This window comes from Hibiscus syriacus, unplaced genomic scaffold (genome assembly GCF_006381635.1).
Source record: "Hibiscus syriacus cultivar Baekdansim isolate YM2019G1 unplaced genomic scaffold, ASM638163v2 tig00112255_pilon, whole genome shotgun sequence".
Lineage (NCBI taxonomy): Eukaryota > Viridiplantae > Streptophyta > Magnoliopsida > Malvales > Malvaceae > Hibiscus > Hibiscus syriacus.
The window spans coordinates 488,977-515,338 of record NW_024063285.1 but is presented as its reverse complement, the minus strand read 5'-3'; the positions used below and the strand labels follow the sequence as shown (position 1 = coordinate 515,338).

Sequence of the window (26,362 nt, the reverse complement as noted above, 5' to 3'; positions counted from 1 at the left end):
CTAAATGCAACTAAAATGTTGTACATACTTTGTTTAGACGAGCAATAACTTAAGTGAAAAGACAGAAAATTGAGTCTTTTTACGGAGTTATCATGAATAATTCAACATAAAACATCACAACTCTACTGCTTATAGACCGAAGATGAACAGATCAATAGAAGCAACAAACAAAAACATCAAGAAGATAGTAGAGAAAACAAATGAGACATACAAGGATTGGCACGAGAAATTGCTTTTTGCTTTGTTTTCTTACCGAACCTCGGTACGAACTTCGACGGGGGCAACCCCATTTTCATTAGCATATGGGATGGAAGTAGTCCTGCCCATTGAGGTAGAAATTTTGTCACTTCGGGTTTTGTCAGAAGTCAAACTCAATGATGCAGAATGGTTCCATGATAGATATGATTAGTTGAACATAATAGAGGAAAAAAGGTTGAAAGCCATTCATCATGGTCAACTTTACCAGAAACGAATGATTCGGGCACATAATAAGAAGGTGCGCCCAAGAATATTTCGTGAAGGAGATTTGTGCTAAAGAGGATTTGGCCAATTCAAAAAGACTCCAAAGGAAAATTGATGTCAAATTGGGAGGGACCTATGTCGTGAAAAAGGCCTTCTCCGGAGGAGCACTTGTCATGACTGAAATGGACGGGCCAGAACTACCTAATCCCGTTAATTCGGATGCAGTCAAAAAAATACTTCGCTTAGGATGAAAACCCGAGAGGGTATCTTAAGTCGAAAAAAATGTTTAGGGTGAAAACCCGAAAGGGCGCACTAAATTGAAAAAAAATGAAAAAATAAAAAGAAAAAGAAGAAAATAAGGTGGGTTAAAGATGAAACCTTGAAACCAATGATGGGTCCAAGTTGAAAACCCGAAAGGGTGATTTAGATAATGATTCAGAAAAGGTCCCGAATCAAGACAATAAAGTGTCACGACATCCAAATCTTCTACATACTTAACGAGTTGGAGAAATGTTGCACTCTCCTGAACAATTTCACATTTTCGAAGATCCCTTGACAAAAGTTGAACTCAAAAGTCATCTAACGGTGTATCAGTTCAAAAACGCTAGCGTTATTGAGATCTAGGGCGTCTACTTATACTTCTTTTATGTATTGATTTTTCAGAATGTTTGTCATGTACCATTTGTTCTTTATATATATATATATACAAATAAAGACGACCATTTCTCTAAATCAATTCCTTTTAAGCATTTTGGGTTGAATTTAAATCTAATAATTTATTCACTTTTGAAAAAGATAATTGCATATTACTGTATAAAGATTTTTGAAAAATACAGATGCTCAGAAGCTGATCAAAGCTTAGGCACCATACTTAAGATGGTTGAAAGACATTTCCCAAATTAAGAATAAAAATAACATTTTGTACATCGGATTTAAACGTGTTGAAGAGCTCAAGGTCAAGAATAAGAAATTCAAGATTCCAGAGTTATGAGTCATCAAGACTGACAACCAGAGATTGAGATTACTCTCCAAATCCTAAAATAACATATTGCACATATGCATTTTAGGCACATATAAGAGCATTGCATCCATAGCACCGCATACATGCATAATTTTGCAGATTCTTGTTAGAGTCAATTTCAATTTCATAGCGAAATATATTGAACTTGAAGTGATTAATTTACAAGATGGGATTTCAACTTCACAACGAAGGACATCCAATTCAAAGCTCAACTTCACAACGAATGAGCCATCCACGATTTTAACTTCACAAAGAAGGTTATCGTGTCCAATAGATCGACTTAATTTCACATCAAATGAGTAATCTGCAACAACAGGGGGTTACCTCCCAGCTTAGTACAACATAACTCAAGGCGAGAAGGGTTATCTGTCAACAAGAGCTTTCGAGTTTGATTCCATTCAGTTCAAGGGTGTATTTACCACAAGGTAGCAACAAGGGACTACTTTCCTGTCAAATTTTCATACCAAGGTCTTTAAATCGATAAGAAGACCAAGGTTGACCGAGATTGGAAACAAGAAGCCACTTTTTGACTCACCTACGATTTCGACTTCACTTCACGACGAATGAGTCATCTGTAACACAACAATGAAAAAGCAGTTTCATACCAAAGTCTTCAGGTCAAATTTCAGCTTCACGACGAAGTATATTGGGCTAGAAGACGATCCAGAAGCTAGTTTCCAATGCTTTGAGCTCGGTTTCAACTTCATGATGAAGGATATCATGCTCAAGATTCTACAGTTCAACTTAACCTCACGACGAGGGAGTTATCCGTAATTCAGTCCAAATTAACTATAATAAATCAATCATGACATTGGATTTTAACTCTATGATAGAGGATATTCAATAAGATGGGAATCGCTTGCTATAACAAATGACGTTAGACTTAATGATACATTCATGATAGACAAAATCTGTGTCTTTTAATCTTAGCCCTATTTTCGTTACACGATAATGGGCAAAGAGGGGTAACTGTAGACACAAGATTTCATCCGACCTTGTTTATATGATATGATATTATATATTATGTTCATATTGCTTATGTGATTTATTTATATAATATATTGCATATTATGTTATAATTGATATCATGTGGTATATACACATTATATTACATATTTATAATATATACCTACATTATACCACTATATATTATATTTATGCTTATATTATAAAGTATTAAACATATATTTATATTATTATTACATGTATCAGGACCAACAATAATTACAAGCAATGCCCGACCCAGCAGTTCAAGACCAAAACTAAAACCCAGCAAGACCAACAGCACACCCGGATTTGGAACCTGACCCGAATCGACCCAATCTTTAAATCAGTTAGGGTTTTAAAACCCTAACCTTAAGGCTACCCACTCCAGCACTGCATGCCTGGCATCATTGGATCTACGGGCCACAATCCGATGGTCGAGATAGCAGCTTGAAGAACCCTCATTCCAGCCGCAACCTATCGCCCGTTCTTCTCGGCACTCGGTGATGTGATTTCAAGGGAATCAAAACCAACCAACAAAACAAGTATTTTAGTTATAATAGAAGTCTAAAACCGAACTAAAACTAGGAAATCCTAGGACTATATATGCATGTAAAATCAGAGCAAGAAACACATGAAAAATACGAAAGAAATACACTAGAGAAATTGGAGCAAAAGTTGTAAACATTTGAAAGGAGAAAGCAAATAAAAAGGGTAAAAGTTCTCACCTTTCTCGGTTTTTTGCTTGCATGTGGGCCAAAGATATTTTATTTATTTTTTGTTTATTTTGTTTTGATTCGAAAAACCAAAAAAAGGTTATAGGCCGATGATCAGAAGGGAGGGCATTCGAAAGATCTTTCTCAGATCTAGCCCTTCCCAAGGCTATTTTGAAAAAATGATTTGGATTTTTGAAAAGATGAAGGTTTAGGCTTTCGAATGGTGTAAAAAAACTCTAATTTTGCCGCCAATAAACGACGGCCGGCGCCGATCTACGACGACCAACGAGGCGGCGACTGACCAGAAAGTGGATTGAATCTCAGCCGAATGTTCTTTAAACCTGAAGAACAGGTGAGGGGAAAGTGGGGTTGGTGTTTTGATATGATTTGCAAGAAATGAAAATATGAAACGTGTTTATGTGATTTTGGGCTTTATATTGTCCCGCCACCCCGATTCTTGACCCGTTGACTTGACCGCGTGTTTTTATTTGGGTAGGGGATAATTGTAGAATCAATCCTTAACTCTTTTTAAAAACTTGTTTTGCGCCTCGAATTCAATTTGTACCCCGATTTGCTTTTAATTTTTCCACCCACTTTATTTTTCTTTTAATTTAATCCTTTCTTTATTTAATTCACGTTTTAACTTAATTTTTTTATTTCTTTTCTTTTATTTTTATTTTTTTTCTTTTTAATTTAGCTAACTTTTTTTATATGATTTCATATATTCCTTTTTAATTTATCCATTTTTATTTATTTTATTATTTCCCCTTGAAATTTAGTTTTTATTTTATTTTATTTAGTAATTTTTGAAAAAACTCTAATTTTATTTTATTTTTGAAAATCTAGCCCTCCCCGAGGCTATTTTGAAAAAAAAATTTGGATTTTTGAAAAGAGGACGGCTTGTGCTTTCGAATGATGTAAAAAAGCTCTAATTTTACCGTCGATGAACGACGGTCGACGAGGCAGCGACCGACAGAAAATTGGCTTTTCGTTGAATCCCGACCGAATGTTCTTCAAACCTGAAGAACAATTGAGAGGAAAGTGGGGTTGGTGTTTTGATCTGATTTGGAAGAAATGAAAATATGAAATGTGTTTATGTGATTTTGGGCTTTATAGTGACCCGCCAACCCAATTCATGACTCGTTGACCCGACCGGATCCCGCGTGTTTTTATTTGGGTGGGGGATAATTGCATAATCAATCCCTGACTCTTTTTAAAAACCTGTTTTACGGCTCGAATTCAATTTTTACCTCAATTTACTTTTAATTTTACCACCCACTTTATTTTTCTTTTAATTTAATCATTTCTTTATTTAATTCATGTTTTAACTTAGTTGTTTTATTTATTTATTTTATTTTATTTTTATTTTTGTATTTTTTCTTTTTAATTTAACTAACTTTTTTATATTATTTCATATATTTCTTTTAATTTAGCCATTTTTATTCTTTCTTTTTTGTGTGTTTGTTCTTATTTTTATTCTTTTTGTTTTATTTATTTATTTTATTATTTCCCCTTTAAATTTAGTTTTTATTTTATTTTTTTAGTAATTTTTTATATTTAATTTTGCAATTAACGTTTTTTCTTTACCTTTAATTTAATATTTTTTTTCTTACATTATTTTTTTTGCTGTATGTTTTCAATATATGCAAGTTGTTTTGTTCTTTTTATTCCTGTTAATTCCCCAACATATATATATTTCTTTGTTTACTTAAAGTATCATAATTTAACCTTTATTTTTGGTTCAACATTTTACTTTACTAATATAACATCTTTTTTACTTTTTAAGGGCATTCTTTTAAATTGATTGGAGATAAGTAATTTGGATCAAATTTTACTTTTTAATTTAACTTGTAATTTTCTCAATTAAGACAACTGAAAATTAAATTAGTACCGAAAGGGCAGTTCAAGGGTGCTAATCTTCATTGACTGTAACCGACTCCTGAATCCGGCATATCTTTGGTAAGATACAGATCAGGTAAAAAATTAAGGTATCCGATCAATCTTAATATTTTTTAAATGATCGGTGACGACTTTAACCCACTATTTTAAGTCGAAGCCCAAATCTGAACCCACCCGAAAGATGATTGCGACACCGATCATTCCAAAGGCGTAAGTTATCATCATCTTCTTCATAGATAAAGTGAATACTCCAACTAAAACTATAACCAGCGATAACCACACTATAGCTGGCCTTAGAGAATCGTCGTTCGCCATTGATTCAACTGCGCTTTTAATACTTGTTGTATCAATTGTTTCTTAACATTTTTAAAAAAAATCATTATATGTTTGTAGTTGCCATTTCAATTGAACTCGAGGCTCTCTTTGAGGTGGAATACTTGTCAAATTTTCTCCATACACTATTTTCTTTGGGTAAAGTGCACAAATGGTCCACCAATTATATGATATTGTTTGTTGAGCTTATCGACTATTAAAATTTAGAAAATAGTCCCTCAATTATAGGGAGTTACTTTGTTGAGTCCCTTAATATTCATTATGTTTCAAATCCGTCCTTTTCAGTTGAAAAAAATTAATGATCCTCTGAGTTGGATGTTAACATGTTGAGTGAGAAATGTTATTCGTTTAAGATTATGATATCATATTTTATCATATCTCAATTAGCAGGTTAACGTCCATCTCAGGCCATTGTCAAATTTTTAATGGAAAAAGATGAGTTCGAAACATAATGAGTAGCTTGGTGATCATTTTATAATTTTTAATAGTCAGGGGACTCAACAAAGCAACTCCTTATATATTAAAGGACTATTTTGTAATTTTTAATAGTTAGAGAACTCAATAGAGTAATATTTTATAGTCAAGGGACCATTAGTGTACTTTACCTTTTTTCTTTATGAGTTAGACTAATAATTAAATGTTAGTTTGACATCTTTTCATTGCCTTTTCGTTATATATTATTTCCTTCTTTTTTTAGGGTTTTATTAAAGATAAAATAATTTCAGTGACCGAAAATGCCTTATAATATACGATTTTAACTAATTTTGTTTTGATTTACGAAAATGACCAACAAATTCGCAACGCGATTTTCCAAATTCACAACGCGAATATGTAAATCGCAACGATAATATGTAAATCGCAACGCGAATATGTACATCGCAAAGCGAATATGTAAATCGCAACACAGAAGTCAAATTCGCAACACGAAATTTCAAATTCGCAACGCAAATTTATTTTTAATAACACAAGTTTCCTTTTCGCAACAAGATTTTCTAAATCGCAACACGAATTTTGATTTCGCAACTCGATTTTCGAATTCGCAACACGAATTTTAATTTCGCAACAACTTTTATTTTCGCAACACAAATGTTTTAGGTATATAAACTACGCAGCAACAACAACTCATAACCTAAATCCCTAAATCACAACTCATTCCATCTCCATCTATCACTCTCTCCGGTGACATCCGTTCCAATATCCAACGACATCCTTCCCCATCTCTAATTTGTTTTTACATAATTTTATTTCTATATAATTTTTCAATGATTTCTCTCCCAAATTATCAACTATCAACTTAATAAAGGTATGTTTTTCTCGAAGTTAGTGATGATATCTAGTTTATAGCTCATTTGTTTATTAAATTAATTTACAATTTGTAGAATGAAATCACCTAATGTTGATCATGTTTGGATAGATTTGTGTTTTGGAGGGTCATGGGAGAATGTTCATGATGTTTTACAATATATGCCTTTACCCATGAATCTTCAACTAAATCTGTCATTAAAAAAGTTAACTTATGAAACTCTTATATTACGTGTTGCAAAGAAATTGAATTTAATGTCACTAAGTGGATTTAGGCTATCTTATCAGAGAAAAGGTAAAGTTTATTTGTTAACCAACAATGAAGATGCTGAATGATTCATTGCTTACATTAGTGTTTCGCAAGATGATGTTACATTGTATGTTGTTAAACCTAGAAGTAGTGAAGTTGGGTCACTAGCGGGTAATAATCAACTAAGTGCTTCAACCCTAGTTTATGGTGCTCATAATGTATAACGTTGTTATCAACCTCAAAATTTAATGGTTCCACCACAATTTCATCACCAATAAAATTTTATTTCACCACATTTCCAATACCAAACACAATATCAAACACAATCTCAAAACCCACAACCTTTCCCTAATCCAAATCCCAATCAACTTTCAGCACCAAATTCCGATTTTCATATTGACCAGTTAGACGATGATGAGCCAACAGAAAAAATTGTGAGTACTAGTCAGTATTCGAAATTTGATCTTGGTCAATACTCGGATTTTGATGATGTTTCAGAAGAAGAAATAGACCCTGCGTGTAATGATTTTGATATTGGTCAATACCCGAATTTTGATGATGAAACAACTGCTGCCTCTGAAGATGTTGTTGATGATAATGATGAAGAAGTTACGACTGTGAATAAACATTTTGAACATCCATTCTGTAATTCATATAACCCTGAAGAAGAAAAATAAGAAGAAGAAGTCCCAGAGAAAAGAAAAAGAAGAAAATGCCACGGGAGTATAACTGGAATATGCCAGAATTACTTCAGATACCGGAAGAAAAGTTGGTAAAGATAGTAGTTGATTGTTACACAAAAGTTATTCGTATCAAGAAAGATGATTGTTTTGATACAAATGAAGACTTGAAGATAGCTTTGTATACGAAATGTGTGGAAGATGGCTATCAACTACAAGTTAACAAATCAAGCAAAGATCGTTTCGAAACAAAGTATATGATTGACAAAAACTGTACATGGCGTATGATTGCAAAGAGGATAAAAGATTGCGAAATGTTTCAAGTTAGGACTTTTATTGATAAACATACATGTTCAAGAACCCAAGTTTTTCCTCACCATAGACAGGCAAACAAAAAGATGTTGAGTGGTTTTCTAGCTGAGTTAATGTTTTTGAATGGCAGGGTATATCGAGACATGAAATTATGACTGACATGAATTCTCGATTCAAGATTAGTATCTCATAATCTCAAGCTTGGAGAGCCAAATGTTATGCCTTGGAATTGTTGAGGGGGTCGTCATAAGCATCGTTTGTCGAACTACCCGCTTATTGTCACAATTTAAAGCTAAAAATCCTGGGTCGGTAACTCATATCAAAACAGATAGAGATGAACGCTTTGAGTTGTTGTTTATCGCCATTGGTTCTGCGATTAGTAAATCAATATAATTTTGTTGACTCATTTTTGTTAGTTACATGCATTTCACATTTAAATGATTATATTTCTTGTGTATATTATTTTGTAGATTTGTTCGTTTATTACTTGCATGCACCCAGTTATTATAGTTGACGGAGCACATTTGAAAGGTCGATACCTTGGAGTAAAATTATTAGCAGTATCCATGGATGCTAATAATGAGATACTGCCAATAGCTTACGGGGTTGGCAAATATGAAACCTTTGTTTCATGGATATGGTTTATGGGGCATCTTAGGGATTGCATAGGTCCTATTAGCAATCTGACAATCATATCCGATAGGGAAAACTCAATTGACAATGCTGTTAGAAGTGTTTCCCAGATGCTTTTCATGGACTTTGTGGTGTTCATTTGTATAGAAATCTAAAATCAAGGTCTGCTGGTATAAAAAATCACAAATGGACATACTGAAAGGTTGTAAAAGCTTATTGGGAAGTGGATTTTAATAAGCATATAAATTGTTTAAGACGTGTTTTACCTCAATGTGCTCAAAAATATAAGATGTCGGGTTTGAAAGATGGTCAAGAGTACATCAACTTGGAGCAAGGTATGGTTTCATGATGTCTAATAGTGCAGAATCAATCAACGCTCTAAGTCATCATTCTTGAAAATTACCCATTACTATGTTAATGGAGTTTTTTCGAGCCTCTATTCAACAGTGGTACTACAAGAAAAGAAACCATGGATGTATTATTTCTTTAAATTCGTAACTTATCATATTTAATTTAAATATTTTACTAAGTATTATTTATTTAAATTTACAGGAACATTGGAACGTCGTGTTACACCATGGACTGAAAAAAAGATAACGAAACGTGTTGTGAAGTCAACGTCATAGAGAGTTAAACCATGTTCAAACACTTTGTTTGAAGTATTGGATAATAACTTAAATGGGATTGTCGATCTAAATGCAAAGACGTGTAATTGTATGAAATTGAAAACATCTGGTTATCCGTGTGGCCATGTTATAAAAGTTGCTCTTCATCTAAACCAAGATGATTCAAGTGTATACGCTATGGATTTCTACACTACAAAAGTATATCGACAGACTTATACCGAGATTGTCTACCCTATTCCACATCCTTCTGAGTGAGACATACCAGATGACTTACAAACAGTTTTTCCACTAGCCATGGACAGCAGGCTACCTGGCTGACCAAAAAATACGATCGTATACCGTCTAAGGGTGAAGAGAAGAGGATATCAACATGTAGTCGGTGCAAAGAAAGTGGTCATACAAGGTTGACCTGTGGATCACCAGTGCCATCACAATCATCTTTTCCTCTAGAAAAATATGGATCCTCATCAAAATCCAAAGCTCATATGGTGCCAAGCAAAAGGAAATCAAAATCAAAATCCCAATCACAACCGACTTCACCTTTTGGGACTTATTAACTTAGGTGATTTTTAAATGCAAACGTTGTATTATGTGTATTTTATGTGTGAATGCATACATTTCCAGTTAGACATGCATTAGTAACTTGAGTTTGAACATTGGTATGATATGTTCAGTTGTTATCACTTATCAGATTGTTGTCTGTTATCATTTTGAAGGTGTTTTCCTTGAATTCGCAACGCGATTTGACTTTCGCATTGCGATTTTGACTTTCGTGTTGCGAAAGTGTACCTTCAACAGGTCTTCCTTCAACATAATGTAGATTGAAATTAAACAACAAATCAATTAAACAAAAAAAAACAATTCTTATTTACACTTATCAGATTGTTGTCTGTTCTCTTTTTGAAGGTGTTTTCCTTGAATTCGCAACACGAAAGTCAAATTCGCGTTGCGATTGCTGCGAAAGATAAATTCGCAATGAGAATTTGACTTTCGCGTTGCGATTTTGACTTTCGCGTTGCGATTTTGATTTTCGCGTTGTGATTTTGACTTTCCCGTTGCAAAAGTATACCTTATGGTCTTTTTTGCCTTCAACATAATTCGCGTTGCGAAAGACAAATTCGCAACGTGAAAGTCAAATTCGCAACGCGAAAGTCAAATTCGTAAACAACAAATCAAAATTTTCTTAAACAACAAATCAAGTTTTACAAATCAATTAAACAAGCAAAAAACAATTCTTATTTACACATCTAAAAAAACAAATCAACAACACATTTAACCCCAGACAACTGGTTGTTTATGCACAAATACATCAATTTCACGCAGCTCACTTCAGGATCAGGATTAACCTGCAGAAACCAAACATTTGCTCAAACAACACTTTCTACACATCTAAAACCAACAAACAACAAATTATTGAATTCTAGGTACTTAACCAAACATTTTCAAACCAACAAAGAGTATATATGTTAACAACACTTGCTCAAACTTACCATTGTTTATGCACACTTTCAGCAGGCAGATGTAGGTAGGCAATGTCTCGCATATATCGCTCTAGCCATAAAATGCCGAAACCACAACCCTACTGCACCTCTATCTCTATCTGTGGGAAGTATAAACTGTTTACTTCCTGTCGTCAAACGTTTAAAGCACATACATACAAGAGGACCACAATCCCCTCTGGCTCCCTCCATTTGTTGTGGCGCTGTCTCGTCTCTGATCATTGTAACTTTGAACTTTTTTGGCTTCTTGTTTCCAGATTTAGTCCAATAATTAATCGCATCCAAGTATTTAGCCAAATGAGCGCTCCATCCCTTACAAATAATATCTCTCAAATCAGACAATGGTATATAATTCAACATGTTGTCATATACAATCGTCTTCAGGGATGGGAGCTGAAGCTCGACGAGAAGCCAATGATGATGTTCCATAACAGGGACAAACACCTGCAATCATAAATAATAATTCAATTGCGCACATCAAATAAAATTTATGAACACCTTTAAAATATTCAAAAATAAATACTAACCTTATCGACCTCCCACCACGCAGGATAAAGTTTAGCTTTTCCATTACCCAATACATATGAAGCGTCTCTCTGATCCTTTAAGTGAGCTACGTGAAAAGACAAAGGCATAATAGTCCATCATGTATTTTTTATTTTCTTCAATTTCCTTATTATCAGAAGACGTGAAACCCATGCATCAATATGCTGTTTTATAAAAAAATACATATATTAGTGAATTTAATAAATTTAAAAAAAAATTAATCAAAATGCAATATAAGAAGAATATAAGACTTACCCCCCATTCGAAATAACCATTCTCTTCAACCCCTAATAAAACACCCCACCAAGACCAATCAAGAAACAAATGCATATCATCTTCGATTTTGTATATGTCAGCGTAACACCCCTGGCTCCACTCATGTAGATAAAAATTAACTGCAGTCTTAGCCCAAACGGTATTATCCTTAATTATGTCCTGTAGTTTTCTCATCTCCACTTCAGATACCAGAATGGTACTGACCGGTAACTGATACGAAAGCCAACTCTCATCCATCATATCGGGTACGTGAGGGGGTTTATCAATATGTCGACATAATATGCCATGTGAATCGAGCTCTTGAACGCTGGGAGGGGCCTCTTGAACGATGAGAGGGGCCTCTTGAACGGTGGGAGGGGCCTCTTGAATGGTGGGAGGGGCCTCTTAAACGATAGGGGGCCTCCTGAACGATGACAGGTGAATCGGGTTTCTTCTTACGGAGTCTTGGAACTAATAGGGTGAAAGGAGACGTAATGGCATGTGCACGACGTCTGATGTGTGAACCCCTTCGTGCAAGAAAAACCTGACGTAAAACATCTACCTTATCGGGCCGCTAAAAATAAATTAATACATAAATCAGTAAATAAACAAATAAATAATGCCGAAAAAAGGTTATTTGCATTTTTAGTATAATATTAAACAAACTTACCTCATTGCGTAGAGTATGAACCTCATTCTGTAATGATGCAACAATCTCACGTAGAGCGGCTACCTCATCACGTAAAGTAGATACCTCACCACGTAAAACACCATTGTCATCGCGTAAAGCCTCTACCTCACCACATAAAGACCGTACCTCATCACGCCATGCACCATTGTCGTCACGTAAAGTACCAACCTCCTCACGCAAAGCACTAACTTCATCACGTAACTCCCCTAACTCATCCCGTAGAGGTGGAGAACAGGGAGATAAATGTCGTGGCATCTTTGCCGGTCGCCTATCATGAGGTGATGGTGGAGAAGAGGCTCGATGATGTGATGGAATAGGTGATGGCTCTCGTTGTGGAGGTGTATAATCGGCTCGATCAGGTGATGGCTCTGGGTGTCGAGCTATAGAATCGGCTCGATCAGGTGATGGCTCTCAAAGTGGAGGGTTCCCATCATCATACCCATCAAAACAATGTTTACTAGCTTGCCACCAATCAGTGGCAAGCTCAGCCTCTGTGGATGTCAGCCTCTGTAATGGATAGTTGGCCTCTTAACAATATAAAAGCTCAAACAAAGTTAAACGTCTACTAGTAATAACTTGTTTATATATGGTAGTATTTGTGTTAACTTACAGGTGTAAGTGTCGACGCAATTATAGTGGCTAGGCTTAATTTATTCCTTAAAGTCAATGAAGCCAAAAAAAATTTCTTACAAAAACAATAAACATACCAAGTTAGATATACCAAAAACTACAAATTATACACTATAAACAAACATGATATTAAACAGTGAAAACAAAGCCAAATATGTTTCAAACTAGCTCGGTATTCACCCAAGTCATTATTCTATCATAGTGAACAAAATGCATCAGATAACATTCCAGAAGTAAGCACTTATATAAACATTTAAAAGGATAACATATAAGTTTAGTGCAGGTTCAAGGACAACATAAAGAGTAGTAGTTTATTCTTGAAACTTAAATTCGCAACACTGTGAAGTTAGTATTTGTCTTTGTTTTTTGGTTGAAGTAATGCAATTCATTCAAGTTTCAATTTGCAGAAGAAGAGTAGTTTCTGAAACTTAAAATCGCAATGCGAAATGAAAATCGCAACGCGAAACTAAAATCGCGTTGCGATTTTCATTTTCGTGTTGCAAATTTAAGTTTCAAAAACTATTCTTCTGCAAATTAAAACTTGAATGAATTGCATTACTTCAACCAAAAGACAAAACAAAGACAAAACAAAGGCAAATACTAACTTCACAGGGTTAAAGACTAAACAGTTTAGTAGTATTGGCAGCAACCGAATGAATTTACTAAGCAATCTAAGTGAAATGGTTAATCTATTATTGAAATTACCAGTAAATTTATCATCGATTTAAATATGAAAAATCTAATAATAATAATACAAAATTTTCAAAATAAAAATAATTAAAAAAACTAACCCTCGGTGGTTGATTTTCCATTTATGGTTGTGAATGGTTGTGAGGGTGGCTCTGAGAGATGGAGATAGAGGGGGGTCGCCGATATGTGGACGGATTTTATCGGAGATGGGGACGGATGTCGCCGTAGAGAGTGAGAGATGAAAATGGGACTGAGTTATGATTTAGGGTTTTAGGTTATTATTTGCGATTATACTGTTTACATTTGTTTTGTGAAATTAAGTTTCGAATTCGAAAATAAAATTCGCGTTGTGAAAATAAACGCGCTTTGCGAATTTTACTTCTGTGTTGCGAATTTGACTTCTGTGTTGCGATTTACAAATTCGTGTTACGATTTACATATTCGCGTTGTGATTTTAGAAAATCGTGTTGCGATTTACGTATTATCGTTGCGATTTACATATTCGCATTGCGAATTTGGAAAATTGCGTTGTGAATTTGGAAAATCGTGTTGCGATTTTGGAACCTGTGTTGCGAAATTGGAGTTAACGTTGCAAATTTGTTGGTCATTTTCGTAAATCCAAAACAAAATTGGTTAAAATCGTATATTATAAGGCATTTTCGGTCACTGAAGTTATTTTCTCTTTATTAAATAGTTGTTGTTGTATTCATGACAAGAGATATTGATGATAGGACTATATCAGGCCACAACTTGTAACTTTTGGAAATTTGTTTTTTTAAGTTCATTTGTATTGGGCCCAAATTGACAAAATAATCCATATTTATTATTTCATAAAATAATAAAATATTAAACATATTTTTATATTAATATCTATTTAATATAATTTATTTTATTTTATAGTGCTATAATATATTTTATTTTATTTTGAATAGTATGGTGTGATTATAAGATAAGATGAATCTGTCACACTCAACGAGCACAACTAAGTATTACTAACAATAAACACAATTAATTTAATTTATAAAAATTTAAAATTCTAAAGGACTCAACACATAATTACAAATTAGTTAAAAATATAAAGGTAAATTATTTAAAATAAAATATCAATTACATTATTTTCCATAATCTTTTTAGGTAAATTGTACAACTGACTACCTAACTATTGTCCCTTTTGATTTTGACCATAATTTTTGAAATTTTGTCAATCAGGTCGTCCAACTATTTAAATGCATTCAATTAAGCCACTTATTGTTAACATTTAATGGAAGTGTTGACGTGACAATTAATAAAATTGGTATAATTACATATTTGATCCTCAATATTTATAAATTTTATAAATTTGGTCATAATTTAATTTAATAAATTTAGTCTCCAATTAGGTGGTGACATGTGTTAATACCATATTAGAGAAATATTTTATTAATTTTAATTATTTATTTTATTTTATTTTGTATCCAATAAGGTGGTGACATGTGTCACCACCTTATTTGATAAGCAAAATATATGTAATTAATCTGCTTCTTAAAGGGATTGAACACTTATTTGATAAGCATGCTTGAACCACTAGACTAAGCCCTTCACTTGGTAATTATTTACAAAATTTTATATATAAGTTGTTATAACTAATGGCTGAGAAAAAATGGAAACCAATATACCTGTAAGGGATTCAAACCCTATATTTGATTAAAATTTACAATATTATATATATAATCATTAAATTAACTTTTTTTAAAAAGAAAAAAGAAAATTTAGTTTTTTATATTTTTAAACTATATTTATTCTTTATATATAATCATTAAATTAACATTTTCAATATAATTAATAATTTTAATTTTAATTAATGATTAAATATAAATAATATATATATAAATATTATTAATTATGTCAAAAAATTAAAATTATTATTTAATTAAATAAAAAATAAATATAGTTTAGAATATATATTTAGTGAAATTGATTTTAAATTTCAAATTCATTTTAAAAAGATTAAATTTATTTTTATACATATTAAATTTGTTTTAAATTTATTATTATTTTAAAATGTATATATTAAATTTTTATAAATATTAAATTTATTATTATTTTAAATCTTATATTAACTATATTTTAAAATGTATACATTTATAAATCACTAACTAAATTTGCATAAATAATTTTGGTGATTATATATTCTCCAAAAAAAAAACTAAGGTTTGATTCATTTTATTGTTTTCGTTATAATACAAGGTAAATATAATATATTGCAAGACATGATCCAAAATTAATTGTTGGTCCAATGGTAAGAACTCACCCAAACATCTTATGAGACCCAAGTTTAATTTCCTTCAGTCACTTATTTTCCTTTCAAATTGTTTTCTTAATATCATATGATTCAAATTGCTTGTTTGAATGCATTTAAATAGTTGGATGACATGATTGACAAAATTTAAAAAACGATGGTCAAAATAAAAAGAGTCAATAGTTAGGGGTCAGTGGTATAATTTACCCAAAAAATATGAAAAATAATGTGATTAATATTTTATTTAAAATAATTTACCTTTAGATTTTAACTAATTTATAATTATACATTGTATACTATAGAATTTTAAATTTTTATAAATTAAATTAATGATGCTCATTGTTAGTGATGCTTAGTGGTAATCATCAAACGTTGTAGAATTTTCCTTACAAGATAGTATTTGTTCAGGATTTTTCTTAGCCATTAATAATGTGCATGCACCCTGAAGACAAGTTGCTCAAACCCAAACTCTCAAAAGAGAATAACATTCTCATTAATCATTGAGATAATTCAATAAATTTTAGGGTAAAGTATAGTAATGGTCACTGAACTTTTCTAAAGCTTTCATTTAGGTCCCCTAATTTTTAAAACTTGCAATACAGTCGTCAACATTTAGTCTGTTTGCAATATGATCCCTCAACATTTAGTTCATTTGTAATATGGTCCCCGACATAATTGTTGGGGGACCATATTGAAAATGGACTAAATTTTGGGGGACTGCATTGTAAGTTTTAAAAGTTGGGGGACCTAAATGAAAGCTTTAGAAAAGTTCAATGACCATTACTATACTTTACCCTAAAAATAAAGGACTAAAATGATTAAATTGATAAATATGAAAGGCAAAAAATGTTATTTTCACCAAAACAAACAAAAGGAAAATTATTCAGCCCGTGAACAAGATAAAAACGAAAAATATTGAATGCATATTAATTCAAGATAAACAATCACATTTTATTTGATCATAAAGTTTTCAATAAGAAATCTCATTAATTTCAAAAGATTGATAATGAGATTACATTAACAGCTCTCGAATTGATAGTGAATCTGGTCTTTCAGTTATGGTTGATAGGTTTATTAGTCAAGCCAAATCCAAATGGAAATAGAGGGTCATAATGTGTATCACCCACGTTCATAGAGAGTTGGTCCACCGTCTTAAACCATGTCCTTTCAAGCTTCCCCGTGAATCTATACTCACCGAACAACAAATCGGCAACACCTTGTCCCTCCAAGCAGGAACAAGTGCATCGATTGTCGAGAGATACGGCTGTATGACAACCAGTCGGCCAGAGATGACAATCGATACGCATTTCACAGCCCTACAAACATTGCTACTAGTGCTTGGCACGGGCTTGGGTATCGTCAGATTGAGACTATCGCTGAATGTTTTTGCGTACGATGGTCCTCCCACTACGACAATGGCGTAAGAGAACTTGTTGGACTTGACATAGTTTGCACTAGGGTCTCAATGGCATGGACGATGTGGTACTTGTTCATCATGCAGATTGTGTTCTAAGTAAATATCGACGAGATCTCAAGATAGGATCGATGAAACCGATATGTTTTCAAGTGTAAATTTACGGCATACCACTTGTGAGGATGTTGCCACTGAGACCCTTCCATGTAATGGTCCGACATCCACATTGATAACCCAAGTTTTCAGCATGACTTCCAGCAACAAGTATCTTAGTTGTTTTCTTCGGAAGAGGCAGCAACGACTTATCGGCCGACTTACTATTCTTCTACAAGAGTTTTCCTCACGGCTTCCCTTGCTAGCTCCCAGTGTTGCTGTTAAAAGCGTGTTATTCAAGTCACCCAATTATAATATCAGGATAATGTACTCGACGTACCTGATTCCCAAGTTGGTTAACCAGGCCTGTATCGGCTATCAGATTCTCGAACATCCCCAAGATAAATTTTACCCTCAGGATCCTTTTTCCGGCATCGTCCATCCTGCTCATGGGAATGATATGCTTATCCTGATAGGTAAAGTCATCAATGAACTCTGTGTAGCTAAAAGGAACCATCACCTGCAACATATTCAATGTGTCAAAATACAAATATATATTGTGTTATGATTGATGACTTAGATAATCATAATAAAATGAATCCGACCGACCATATCGATCTCGACACCGACTCCGAATTCTACGGAATACAAGTAGTTAGCATGTGGAGGAGAGGTAATCCTGTCAAGACCCTGCCAATCTGATAAGCACCCCAAGAGATGTGTAAAAACGAATATCTTATACCAATTTTTCGAGCGGTGACACATTCAAGTTCAATTCGTTTTGGTTACCCTGAACTTAAGCTTGTTTTTGAGGTAGCCGATGATGAGATCACGATTAGCGTGCATCTTCTTCCTGTTCCAGCTAGAATATGTTGAGAGAGCAATATGCACTCGTAATTGCAGAAACATATTGAGAAGGGATAATACTTTATTGATTCATTAATCAATCTTTACACACCTTATATAGAAACAATACTACATGACCCTTAACTAGAATACAAGAACTCAACTGACTGTAACTGTTTAAACAGAAACCAAAACCACCTAACAACATTAACTACTGTATCTTTAGGAGTTGTAACTGATTACATTTGGAGTTCAAACTACCATGCACGTTAGCCATCAGCGTGTACCACCAGCATACTTCAACATTCTCCCTGTTTTCTCTCATCTCCTGTTCCTTAGCACAATTTCACACAACTTAGCACGAAATTCTTCAAAGGCATTTCGAGCCAAGGGCTTGGTTAATCCATAAGTAATCTGGTGAGCAGCAGGAACGTAATTGACTCTCATTAGCTTGGCTGCAACCTTCTCTCGCATAAAATATATGTCAAGGTCGACATGCTTGGTGTGGGCATGATAGACAAGATTTGCGCTGAGGGCAACAGCACTGGTGTTATCACACCATATGACTGTCTCCTCTTTTTGGCAGACAACAAGTTCGCTCAGTAAAGCACCAACCCACACCACATCCGTAGCTGTGTCAGCAACACTCTTGTACTCGACCTCCATGGTGGAGCATGACATGGACTTCTGCTTCTTCGAGCTCCAGGCAACCAAGTTATTGCCAATAAACACACTATGTCCGGATATTGACCTCCTGTCATTGAGACTGCCACCCCAATCAACATCAGCAAAGGCAACCACCTTCACATCATTTTCATCAGCAGTGAACACCAGGCCAAAATTCATCGTGCCAACCAAATATCGTAGGATTCGTTGACTGCAGCCATATGCGACTTTCGTGGAGCATGCATGAACTGAGTGACCTTGTTCATGTAGAAAGCAATGTCAGGCCTTGTGTAACATACATATAGAAATCCTCTAATAATGCTACGATAGAAGTGAGCATCGGTGATAAGTTCTCCATCATTACAACGTAACTTGGTAGCAGCTACTATGGGAGTTGGTGTTGTAGTCGCAATGCTAGGTGACCGTTGGTTCGTTTAACCTCAATCCCTAGAAAGCATGAGAGTTTCCCCAAGTCCTTTAGAGAAAACTTATCACTCAGTAACCGAACCACTTTATCAATTCTAGCACTAGAGTGACCTATGATGATGATATCACCAACATAAACCAATAAATACACATATTGCAGACCCTCCTTCTTAATGAATAAGGAGACATATGCTTTTGATTCTTTGAACCCAATGCTCAATAAGCTATTTCGTAGCTTGGTGTGCCAACTTCTCGATGCTTGCCTCAAGCCATAATAAAGAGCCTTTTTCAGACAACACACCAGCTTACTTCCATCATACAAAGTTTGTTTAAAGCCTGGTGGTTGCTACATGAAGACCACCTCTTAAAGGTCACCATTCAAGAAGGCATTGTTCACATCGACTTGCCTTAAGGTCCAATTGTTTGTCACAACTAGTGACAGGATGACATTTAGTGTATTGAACCTGACAACGGGGCTAAATGTATCCCTAAAGTCATAGCCTAGGATTTGAGAAAAACCTTTAGCCACCAAGTGGGCCTTGTAACGATGGATGGTGCCATCAGGGTTCCTTTTTATCTTGAACAGCCATTTACAGCCTATAACCTTCCTTCATTCGGGTAGCTTGGTTAATTCCCAAGTACCATTACACTATAGGGCATTATACTCTTCAAGAACAACTGCCTTCCAATTTGGTGACTTGAGTGCTTCAAGCACACTGCATGGAACATAATCATCATCAGTTCCTAGATATATCTTGGGTTTAAACACTCCATATTTGTTGCGGGTCATCTTTGGATGAGTATTGACCCGTATGGCCTCAATTTTCGTATCATCATTTATGGCTGATCCACGCACGTATTGTTCTTTAATTTCAGCACCATCATTTATGGTCGACTTATGCACATGTTGTTCTTCAATTCCTGCACCATCATTTATGGCCGATCCATGCGTGTTTTGTTCTTCAATTTCAGTGCCAACATTTATGGCCAGGCTATGCTGCATTTGTTCTGATTTAACCCCGTGCAAACTAACTTCATGAGTAGTAAGAGCCTCTAGAGAAGCCTCATTTCCTAACTATCATGATTGGCAGTTGTAGTACGCGGACTGCTCATCGAATTGCTACTACTGGCACCTGAAGGCAACCTGTTGTTTCCACGTTGTGAAGATTTCAACCTCGTAACACCAGTGACCAACTTAAGTGGCTGGGACATCTTCTCAGTCGAGGTTGCAACAAGATTATTGTCAGAATTTCCTGTAAAAGGAAATATATTTTCATTAAATATCACATGTCTGGAAATAAAAACACGTCCATTGCTTGCTAAGCATTGAAATCCTTTGTGATACGAGCTGTATCCTAAGAACGTACACATCTGGGATCTAAACTCGAGCTTTTGTTGCAGGAATGGTCTTTGATGCGGTAAACACCTGCATCCAAACACTCACAGACTGTTTTAGTTTGGTGTTTTCCCATATAGCATCTCAAATGGTGATTTGACTAGGAGCACCTTTGAAGGTAATCTATTAACAAGATGCATCGTAGTTTGAATAGAATGTGGCCAGAACTTGATTGGAATGAATGCTTGTTCAAGTAGCACTAAAGCCATATCGAGTAGGTGTCTATGTTTGCGTTCCACCACTCCATTCTACTCGGACGTGTGAGGACATGTGAGACGATGATTAACTCCTGCTTTGTTTAATTCAACAGTCAGGGGTCGAAATTATCCTCCCCAATCAGTCTGGAGGGATTTAATTGTTCCCCCAAATTGTATAGCAACTAGCTTTTGAAACAAGTGAAATGCAGTTAAAGCTTTAGTCTTTGATCTTAGTAGGTACAACCAAGTGAATTGTGTGGCAACGTCAACAAACGAGACATAAAACATGAAGCCATTAGATGATACATGTAGAGGTCCCTAGAGATCAGAATACACGAGCTCGAACGGTTTATTATATATACTGTCCGAGTGAGAAAACGATAAATTGTGGCTTTTATCAAGATGACAAGCAATGCAATTTTTATTAACATCTTCAATTATTTTATATTGATTTGTTTACAGATTTTAACAAGTGTATCATAAGCTGGATGACCCAATCTTCTATGCCAGACTTCTGAGGTTATGGAGGAAGGTATGGCAGTTTGTGTTTCAACCATATTGTCTTTGCATCGAATTCCACTTGCTGTGAAGGTATATAGACCATTGCATTCTTCTCCTTGCAGAAAGATTGTCTTAGAGGCTTCATCACGAACATAACAAGTTTTAGCATGAAATTCTAGGAATACACTGTTATCCCTATCAAGCTTTGACACATAAAGCAAGTTTTTAGTTATGGAAGGAACATGCAGGATATTACTTAAGGCCAAGGTTCTAGATGAAGCATGCAGTTCAACCTTACCAACCAAATGAACTGGCAGAAAGTCACCACTTCATACCATCAACTTACTAGGGTTGTTAAGGTTCGAGTGAGGGGTTATTGAGGATTCATTAGAGGTAACATGGTGTGTAGCACCAGATTCAATCACCCACTGGTCTTGACCAACAGACATAACATGAGCTTGGCCTTTCACATCACTCATGTTATTATCTCGATGTATGCTGCTATGATCACAGTAGGCACATGCAGTTTCATTATTACTATTAGCAACATAGTATGTTTTTGAGGATTCAAGGCCACCAGTGTGATCATCAATTGATATGCCAGAAAAATCCTCATCAAATCTGAGCCAGCATTGACTTACAAGGTGACCAATCTTTCCACATAGTTGGCATTGAACTCTGGGTCGAGTTCTATCTCTGCCACGGGATCTTCTACGCGTGTAGGACGAGTGATTAGATCGAGGCTACTATTTTTCCTGGTTCTTATAAGAGCCACCCTCACTTTTTCCTTGTGCAAGATTGGCACTGACAGGCAGGGAATCGGGTTGGTAATCGAACCCTTCAAACTGAGTTTCAGCATTAACAAGCATCATGCAGATGTTGTCAAGAGACAGGTTGTTACGCATGACGGATATAACAATAATAAAGGGTTGATATTCCCTCAATAGGCTTCTAAGAATACTTGCCACATGTTCAGATGTTTGCACTGGACTTCCACATGAATCCAAGGCATCGGTAACATCTTTCACTCTTGTGAGGTAAGTCCTCATACTATCACCTCCTTTCTTGAGGGATTGAAGCTTGTAGTGTAAGCTCATGACGACAGTGGTAGAGCGATTAACAAAGAACTGCAAAACCTTGTTCCATACCTGAGCAAAAGTCTCTGCACCAATGAATTGTGAAAGTAAATGGGGGCTAACCATCGAGAGCAACCAGGAAGCCAATGCACTGTCTTGGGCCAAGAACTCTTCATGTTCTTCATTGACAGTTGTAATTCCATCTTCACCAACCATTGTTTCTAGAGGTGGGAGCATTGTACCATGAAGCATTCTTTCAAGACAATGGCTCCTTACTGTGAGAAGTACTTGTTGCTTCCATAGTAGAAAATTGGTTTTGTCAAGGACGACATTCACCCTCTTGTTGGTGAACACTTTATTGTTTCTTGACAAAAACTCCATCGATGTGGCTGTAGACGAGATGCTTTGATCCATCACAGTATGAGTAGTGAAAGCACACCCTAGGATGAGGTAGCGAATGATACCATATTGAGAGAGCAATATACACTCGTAATTGCAGAAACAAATTGAGAAGTGATAATACTTTCTTGATTCATTCATCAATCTTTACACGCCTTATATAGCAACAAGACTATATGACCCTTAACTAGAATACAAGAACTCAACTGACTGTAACTGTTTAAACAGAAACCAAAACCACCTAACAGCATTAACTGTTGTATCTTTAGGAGCTGGAACTATTATATTTGGAGTTCAAACTACCATGCACGTTAGCCATCAGCGTGTACCACCAGCATACTTCAACAGAATAGGATACCATAATTGTTGAAACACCCTTTCTTACAGTGATGATATATCCAGGCATGTGGATGCTCAATAGTCCCTGCAAGCTAATTACGGTATTGTTCTAGTTTATGTCGTTTGTCATTCCTCCGTATCCCAGATAATGCTTAGCACAGGCTGCCATATTTTTCCTAAGAGAAATAAGTACACCGCTTTGGTTATTGAATTCGTGTTTTACATTTAGACAACTGAACGACCGATCACAGATGCTTGCCACAAGACTCATTAATGGTTGGTGCATGGTAAAGATTCTTACTTTCCAGCAACAAAAGGAACACAATTTCTAGAATTGGCAAGGAGTTTCCCTTGTAAACCAGGTATAATCTCGGTCATCAATTGGAAAATCTTTAGATCCTCACAGTATCTTTCGTAGCACCTACCCCACCTTGGATCCCTGCAAACCTATGAAACCAAGCAAGAAAACAAACAGTCAAGGCCATTCGCATATCCGTGATTTGAGCACATTCCCTTGTTTGATTACTGCGATGCATGAAGCCAAAAAATAGGGGATTCTCGTTGTTAGAACTTTGAGCACGATTGCATCTCCAATTTTCTTGATGAGTTAAGGATCCCTGGTTACTCCAAGACCAACATTGTAAGGGAAGATAATTACCTTGTACACATTGTTGTGGCCATGAACCATATCGATCCCATACATCATTGGAATCCCGGGTCAATAAGGCTTCCTTTTGGAGTGAGCTGACCATGTTAATCCAAGTCTGAGGAGTAGCTTGTGGGGCTGGGACACTCCTTACACACACACACACACACACCATACATATAATCATCAATGATACATACATGCATACACACACATATATATACATAAAGCTAAAATGTGGACATAGTAAGGATTGAATACCGATGAGTAGTAACAATACGCTCAATCGGAGTCATTTGGCCTATCTTTTCGGCCAAAGTCATCATTTTCATCAAGTATTTGATTCGAACACCAATATGCTACTTTGGGTCTTTATACTTCAAATATGTTGTGGATTCTGTGACAACTGCTAAGCAGTAGAGCAGTAGGAAACCCAATGTGGGTATTGAAAATCTACCCATCTTTTGATCAACAACTTCTTCTCTGAAAGTTAGAAGATTTCAAGATAGAACTGTATAATGTAAGATAAAAACTGAAACTTTAGCATGAAGGACAAAAATTTGTACCTTTGAATATCAATGTATTGAAGGTTGAAACTTGAAGCTGAAAAAGATGGATAGAATGAGAGAACATAAGTGGAAGATGATAAAATGCAGGGGTCGATGCTGAGACTGTAAGAGGCACATATCTATTTATTGTTGAATTTAAAATATATTATATAGGAGCTTTGGATCTTGCATATTTTTCTATGTCTTATAGTAATGGTCAATGAACTTTTCTAAAGCTTTCATTTAGGTCCCCCAACTTTTAAAACTTGTAATACAATCCCCCAACATTTAGTTCGTTTGTAATATGGTCCCTCAACATTTAGTCCGTTTGCAATATGGTCCCCGGCTTAACTGTTGAGGGACCATATTACAAACAGACTAAATGTTGGGGGACTGTATTGTAAGTTTTAAAAGTTAGGGGACCTAAATGAAAGCTTTAGAAAAGTTCAGTGACCATTACTATACTTTACCCTAAATTTTATCATACAATTTATTAAATATATTATAATAATATAAATTTCAATAAATTAATAATTCACATCATATGCCGATTCATATGTTATTTGTATCATTTTTATTTTTATGCCAAATTAGAAATCTATAAATTTCTCTCTAGTTGTTTACTTTTTGTTTTTTTCTTCTTTATTTAATAGGCGACGACAACGGTTTTCATATTGATTACCAAATTTTTTGTATATTCTATAGTTTATTTATATTTTCTTATAGTGCACTTTGTTTTTTTCTTTATTTTTAAAATTTCTAACAATTCTGCCTCTAAGGCACACATTCATAAGTATTTATGACATATTTTCATCTTCCTTTTAGCACATTTTTGATCATTTGGTCATAATTTTTGTTTAATTTTCTCAGGGTTGAATTTACAACGTCTCGACTTATTCAGATGGAGTTTATTTGTTATCCTGTTAATCTTCCGTGCTTTAGATTCCTAAATTGAATTTTGATACGTGATTTGTGTTTGAATATATATTTTTCTCATGACGCTCGATTCTGATTTACGATTGTCAGTGGTCTTTCAATATTTTGATCTCATATTGTGATTCGTTTATTGATGCAGACATATTTGTTTATATTTATCTTTTGTTTAAGTTTTTGGGATGTAATAACATTTTCCTTATATGCTCTCAAGTGACTAGTTGTTTGTGTCAATTGTTATAGAAATATGTCCTAATTATATGTTTAATTTACGTTTATGATTCTAAACATTTATTGTAATTTTTTTTCAATAAACTAGTGACTTCTATTTATATAAAAAATCATGTTTAAAATATGCAAGTCCATTCGAGTAGATAGGCATGTAAATGAACCGAACAAACACGAACGAGAGTATGTTTATGTTCGTTCATTTAACTTTAGATGAACAAACTAACGGACACGAGCAATTAAATGAACAAAATTTCTATTCATGTTCGTTCGTTAAGAAATATAGTTTGTTCGTGTTCGTTCGTTAAAAATGATAAACGAACAAAAACAAACAAATATAAAAGAACACAAACGAACGAACGTAAACAAACGAACATAAAATTAATTGGGTTTTTATTTGAGAAAAAGTTTTTTTTCTTTTCAAATAATTTTAGGGTTTATATTTTCTTTAATTGATTTGGGTATTTTTATTTGGATTTAAATTAATTGGGATATTAATGAGTTTAAGGTTAAAATATATTAGCTCTTAATATTTTAAACGAATTTAAATATTGAAATGGATATAAACGAATGGACATAAGCAAACTTTCCACCAAACAGTTTGTAAATGATTCGCTGAACATTCGGTTCGTTTATAGGTCTATGAGTAGAGAAGCGGAACAAGTTAACTAATAGATCTTAGACCTTAGTGAATCTACTACGTTTTGGGCTTCAGCCAATCTGTTTAACTCAGCGGCCAATCTCCCTTTCTATCTCTAAGAGGTATAATCAACCCAAATCGAATTAAAATGATAAAATATTCATCCACAAAATTTTTTTCTCTTCTAGTTTCAAGACTTTGTCTTGA

At 34.6% G+C, this 26,362-nt stretch overlaps 1 pseudogene; it reads right to left on the bottom strand.

Moving 5' to 3' along the window:
* Positions 1–16,859: 16,859 nt before the first annotated feature.
* On the bottom strand, positions 16,860–24,346 carry LOC120176817 (annotated as a pseudogene).
* Between the last annotated feature and the right edge of the window lie 2,016 nt (positions 24,347–26,362).